This window comes from Psammomys obesus, unplaced genomic scaffold (genome assembly GCF_907164565.1).
Source record: "Psammomys obesus unplaced genomic scaffold, mPsaObe1.curated_primary_1811, whole genome shotgun sequence".
Classification (NCBI taxonomy): domain Eukaryota; kingdom Metazoa; phylum Chordata; class Mammalia; order Rodentia; family Muridae; genus Psammomys; species Psammomys obesus.
Window position 1 is genome coordinate 29,878,233 of NW_026596069.1, and position 7,070 is coordinate 29,885,302.

Consider the following 7,070-nt stretch of genomic DNA (forward strand, 5'->3'; position numbering starts at 1 on the left):
GTGGCTGATGGGAGGAAGTACTGTTTCATGTTACAGTAGTAATAATTACATAGAAATACACTGGGACACTTACAGATTTAAAGCATATGGAATGGCCCTTTTTAAATATACAGCTACAGATGAATGTGGTGATATTCAGTTTCTCTTTTATGCCATAATATGGACTGAATGGAGCATTTGGCCACTGCCATAAAGTTATCTTTAATTCATGAGTTTATTTATTAAGGACTGATTGAGCTTAGGTATTATTGGAAAGCAAGCTAGCTGTGAAACAATGATTATTGCTCCCATGAGAAGAAATACTTAGTCAGAAATCCTCCTGCCTGCTATAGTAGTGATTTAAGTTCAGAGTTGTCTTCCTCTTAAACAAGACTGTGTCACTTGTGTGGCAAAGGTGCCATCTGATTTAACTATAGGAGCTCAGCTGTAGAACCTTAAAAGGGATTTTAGAGAACTAATTAGAAGCAAAAGGCTATCTCCCTTGTTAGGAATGAATGCTATTCATAGAATTTGTAAAATCATCCTTCTCAATTTCAATAAGAAATAAAAATAAATATTAAAATATAAATTAAATATAAAAAAATTCAAATACAGTTTAATATGCGGCAGATAAAACAACAAAACTTTTGTGGTGGTTAAAGATATTAAGGGCAAAGGGCATACCAATCCTTTTTTTAATTTTTATTTTTATATTAATTACAGTTTATTCACTTTGTATCCTGGCTGTAGCCCTCTCTTTCATCCCCTCCCAATCCTACTCTTCCACTCTCAGCTCCTCCCATGCCCCTCTCCAAGTCCACTGATAAGGGAGGTACTAGCATAGAAACGGAAGGGTGGATCAATGGAATCTAATAGAAGACCCAGAAACAAACCCACACACTTATGGTCACTTGATTTTTGACAAAGAAGCCAAAACCATACAATGTAAAAAAGAGAACATCTTCAACAAGAGGTGCTGGTCTAACTGGATATCTACATGTAGAAAAATGAAAATAAATCCATATTTATCACCCTACACAAAACTAAAGTCTAAGTGGATCAAAGACCTCAACAACAAAAAAAAAAAAACAGACACACTAAATTGGTTAGAAGAAAAAGTGAGAAAGAGCCTAGAACTCATTGGCACAGGAGACAACTTCCTGAACAGAACACCAACAGCACAGGCCCTAAGCTCATCAAGCAATCCTTTTATTTGAAAAGAACTGACTGAGCCTGGTGGCCACACAGCCAGCATGCGCTTGTTAAGGAAATCGAAGATCTTTGAAGGGGAAAGTTTTCATCACTTAGTGTCCTCAGGGTGAGACTTGAACAGAGCTGAGTCACTGGCTCAGGCCAAATTCCAGAGTGACACATTATTTAAAAGGGGAAATTAAAATGTTAAAATAATAGGGTTTTTCAGCTGATTCTGAGTCAGACAAGCAAAGGCAAAACTGGAATTATTTCTACTCCTCAGCCTTATTGTGTCTTTTCTTAACTACAAAGAGAAGTAAGGTAAAATTATCTTATTCATTTTATTTCTCAAGAAAAATAATAAAAAAACACTGCTTTAAAATTTGAAAGAATACATGATTTTTATGCTCATGAACTTTTAATTTATTTATCTCCAGCTATAGTAATGAAAGCATCCTCAAGGGTACTCTAAACTCATCAGTTAAATCATTTTAGGTTGACTTGTAATCTCTGTTCCTAATACATTATTATATTATGTTATTACATTATATTATATTATTACATTATATTATATTATTACATTATATTATATTATTATATTATACTATATTATATTTTATTATATTTATTATAGGAAAATATGTAAAGATTCTTCACAATATGGAGATAACTGAAAACTCAGTTGAATAGAAAACTTTATTTTGGATAAATTTGGTGATTATTTGAATGAATGAAGGTGTAAATTTTAATAGGTATCTAAAACTTCTAGCAACTTACTTCAAGATATTCACCAAATTATACTGAATATCTCAAATCATTATACAAGTGAAAATTCACTCTTATAAATACTTATAAGAGCTGTGTATATTCAGGCAAATATTTCAGTCTTTTAAGAATTTGGTGAGGCAATTTGGAATTTTGAAGACTTGTTCTTCTATGTAATCTTTCTGACTGTGCTTGAAATTGACAACTTCATCAAGTTTTAGAGGTGAAAAGTGAAGCAAATGTGGTTTCAAAACACTATATTCAATTCTGGGTTTTATATGCGGCTTATTGTGTAGCCTATGCTTATGGGAGCTCAATGGTTCAATCATAAACAGCAACCAAGAACCAAAATAAACAATTTTAAAACCTGACTTGAATATTATTTCTGTTTTTGATCACGCTAAAAGGCAAAATTATTGCAGCATAATTTGTAATTAATTGAAAAAGCTTGTGTACATTTTTATCTCAAAAATATGTTGTTTAAAATTAATAATAACTGTGTCTATCATTTCACTTATTCCATAGTGAGTGCTATGACATTTATTTTGTCTGCTCAATTTGACTGTATTACATAGTTGTTAGTAGTATGCAAATATTTAATAAACCATAAGACACAGATGATGTTTAGTTTTAAAATAACATTTTCAGTAATTAAGTGTGTTAGAAAAAATGTATGATGATTTTAACAGAATATATCCTGATTCTAAACACATACTGTTAAGTGTTATTTTCCTCATGGCTGAAAATATATACTTGAAAGAGCACTTTCAAAAGTTGTAAAATATATTCCATTTTCATTTTTTATCTTGTGTAAAACAATGATTAGTAAGAAAAAAGTATTCATTTTAATTAATATTATTTCCTTTATGTTGCAGCTCTTTTTTGGACAAGAAAAGCCCATAAAGATTTCTGGTTAATAATTTTTATAAATAACACAAATAATTTTTAGATTTCAATTAGCATATTCTTTAATCTATGTACTAGGCTTGATATATAACTGTCTTATATATTTAAAAATTTTCTTTATTAAAAAAAGATTATTTTCTAATACAATATATCCTGATTACAGTTTTCCCTTCCTATTCTTTCCAGTTCCTCCTTATCTACCTTCCTTCCAGATTCATCCTCTTTTTGTCTATCATTAGAACATGTACCTAAAAGATAACAACAAAGCATAGCAAATTCAAATATAAAATAAAACAAAATCTATCACATCTAAGTTGGACAAGGCAAGCAACAGAAAGAAAAGAGCTCAAGAGAAGGCACAAGAGTCAGGGACTCGTTCATTTACACACTCAGGGGTCATAAAAACACTGAACTGAAAGGTACAATATATAAACAGAAGACATGGTGCAGACAAAGAGTAGGCCCTGAGCTTGCTGCCTCAGTCTCTGTGAATTCTTCTGAGCTTTGTTCTGGTGTCTTCCATCCCCTCTGGATCTTAAGCTTTTTCTGAGAATCTCTCTGATTTCTGTGGAAGAAATTTAATGGAGAAGCCACATTTAGAGGTGAGGGTTTCAAGGTCTCTCTCTCTTTCTCCATTCTTGCTCCCTCCCTGCACCACTATGTCTGGCTCTATGTCTCTGCCTTTCTTTTCATCTGCTGCAGGAGGAAGGTTCTCTGATGATGGCTGAAGACATTGATCTACGGACACCACATACACAATTAGGAGTAATTTTACAGTTTTTTTTGTTTTTTTGAACAGTAGTATTATATTTTACTCTTTGTTTCTGGGCTATCTAGTCTGTGGTTCTTGGTCACCCAGAAAGTTTTGGGTATGAGCTCCATTTTGTACAGTTAGACTTAAGTCAAATCAAACATTGGTCCTTTATTTTCACAATCTTTGTGCCATGATTGCTGTAGCATATTTTACAGGCAGGACAGTATTGCAGATCAAGGGTTCGTGGCTGGCTTGTTATATATGTTTATCATTTGGTATCTTATAGATACTTTCCCTTACAAAGTACATCAGGATATAGGCATTAAAGTCCTGTATAGGTACCAGCTTGACCTTTTCATGTTCTATGAGTTGCATAAGTGTTGTTTTCAGCAATGGGGTCTTGCTGTCACTTTATGAAGAACAACCTGTTGTCAACCACCTGTTTTTTGTGTCTTGTATATTTTTAAGTAAATAAATCTCTGGCTCAATTTCCAGCAATACTACAATAAGAAAAGAAGGAAAACCAATGCCAATAAATAGTTGATATAAGACAAAGTACTCCAAGATGATACTTCATCTGTCATATTATACTGCCCAAAACTATGTATTCAATAAGTTATGACTATAGCAGATGTGGATGATACAAAAATATTTTTTTTCCTTTTGTTTATATTCAGAATACATTGAGTGACAGTTTTCTGTCAGTACAATCTAAAAAGTTAAGATTTCCAATCCTGACATATCTTTATAAACATCTTCCACTTTTGGGTTAGACAAACTAAAAACTAAACAAAAACACAGATTTTCTCCTCTAGTTTACCTTAAAGCATTCCTAGATATTTATTTTCTTTCTATTCTGACAGGAATGATTTTACTTTTTCTAACTGTCCATGCTTTTGAACAAATGCTGTTATACAAAAAGTAACTTCAGAGACCACATTGGGCTCAGGGACAAGAGGCCAACAGCTGACCCATTAAGGCTCTGTGGTTGCTGCTTCAGCCTCTGTGAATTCATATGAGCCTTGTTCTACTCGTGTCTTCCATCTCTTCTGGCTCTTACATTCTTTCTGACTCCTCTTCTGAGAGGTTATGCGTATCAAACTTTAAAAATATTTCAGAGAGGTTAAAATCTAAGTCTGTAAATTAGGCTTGTTTGGAAACTGGAATCCGAAAAACTAGAACATTCTCTTTCTGGTCTAGATCTTGAAGGCTAAGTTGTATTGTTTTGCTCTAACTTACACATTTCCTGGAAACATCACCCAGCAGAGTATGGGGATACCTTGAGGAGGACTCAAGGGAAGAGAGCTATTTCATCAGTAGTATTTGCAGGAGGCTGTTCAGAAGCAACTATGAGAAGACAGTTGGAAGAACAAATAACTTTGATTGTAGGGTAGCAGGAAAAAAAATGTTACAAGTTAGGAAAATATTTAAAGATTTAAGCAAGTGCTTGGAACTTTAAATTCAAGTCCTATGATCCTAAAAGAACAAATCAAGAAGATCTGAGAAAATTTTATACTGCCCCACTCACAATTATATCTATTTAAATTGAAATATGAAGAAATAAAATAGTCAGGACAATTTTATAAACCAGGACTTTAACACAATAGTCTGAAAATAATTTTTGAATTCCAAATATGGTTCAAGACCTGCCTGCCTACAGGGCCAGTCCTCCACTGCCAGTTTGGATGAGTCACTGGAAAGTTCAGTACCTCAGTTTCTCAATGCTAAACAGGCACACTCATGTATCTTCTAGGAGTTTGGTGGCTTTAGTTTTTTTTTTGTTTTTTTTTTTTTTTTTTTTTTTTTGACAGAGTTATGACTTACAAAAGCAGTCTATATGTAAAAACGCACTCCAGCTTGGCCTGCAGCAAACTCTGCCACACTGCTGCCAGAAGCAGGGAAAGATCTGGATTCAGAGTGCTCAGAGTCAAGCGTTAGCTCTGGCGCTGACAAATGTTAAGATATACTCGATTAATTTTGTTCTATGACTTACTTCTTCTCACTGAAAAGATGAGAATAATAGTGACCTGCTGTTGCCACAAAACATATTACCACGAACTTGGCAGTGAAACCCACATGTGTTTATAAGCTTACAGCTCGGTTTTAAGGTCAGATATCCACTTGCTTTTGGCTGAATTTATAATACTTCTACTCCTAGCTAGTAATGCATCTCAGTGGTATGACACTAGCCTGAATAACCAAGGCTTTCAGGTTTGATCCTCAGTATTAAGCAGAAATAAAGCATCTTGTGTATAATTTGATTAAGTATTCTAAGATTCTTTCTCTATATAACTTACTTAATGACATTTTAGAATTACGGAATAATAAAATAAAATACCACATTTAGGTTTAGTTTTATTTATCTGCTAAGTTGAAAGCCAAGCTCCAAGCTTCCAGATAATTTAATAAAAATGGAAACTAACGGATAGAGATAATCACATGTTACCAAGAAGTCATTCTGAAATTTGTTATTTGATTATAGTTTTTATGCTTATTTACCACCTTGTCATCACCATCACCGTGTGACAATTACCAAGCTGGGCCCTTTGATGAACCACACAGCACCCTAACACCTACAAGTTTTGTTTCATCACTAACTCCACTTTATGCATGGGGATACTGAGGCCTAGCAGTTAAATGACTTTATTTGTCGTAAATGAGTTATAATTTAGGTAGAGAAAAATCAGATATGCTCTGATTCAGGGCTGGAGAGATGGCTCAGCAGTTAAGAGCATTGTCTGATCTTCCAGAAGTCCTGAGTTCAAATCCTAGAAAACACATGGTGGCTCACAAATATCTATACTGGGATCTGATGCCCTTTTCAGGTATGCAGATAGAGCACTCATCTATATAAGGTAAATAAACCAAAATAAATAAAAAAACAAAAGAAGGTATGACCTGAATACAGATATATTCCAAAATCCAAACTTTTACACAATAACAATAAGTCCTAAAACAAAACAAAACAAAACAAAGCAAAAAAACAATGTGCTGAGAGGCTGGCAAAATGGTTTAGTAGTTTAGGCATTTATAAATCTTGCTGATTACATTTGCTTCAATTTCCAGTACCTAAATAATACATCACAGTTGTTCAGGCATTTTGATGCCCTCTTCTGGTCTCTGCAGGCACTGCTTGCATGTCATGGACATACAAGCAGTCAATACAAATAAACATAAAATAAAAATTTAAAATTTAATTCTTTAAAAAAACTGTGCTCAGTTTAAGCAGATTAAGTAAATGTCTATAGATGAGTGGATTAAGTATTTCTTAGTTATTGAAGCTAGGAAGTCTTAAATAAGGATCCTAGCAGATTCAACAGTGACATTGTGTTTCCTAGCTCACAAATGACCATCTATTCACTATATCCTAGTGTGAGTGAAGAGAAATAGAGGACAAGAGAGTGCAGGAAAGGGACAGAGACAAAGATAAGAAGAAGAAGAAGAAGAAGAAGAAGAAGAAGAAGAAGAAGAAGAA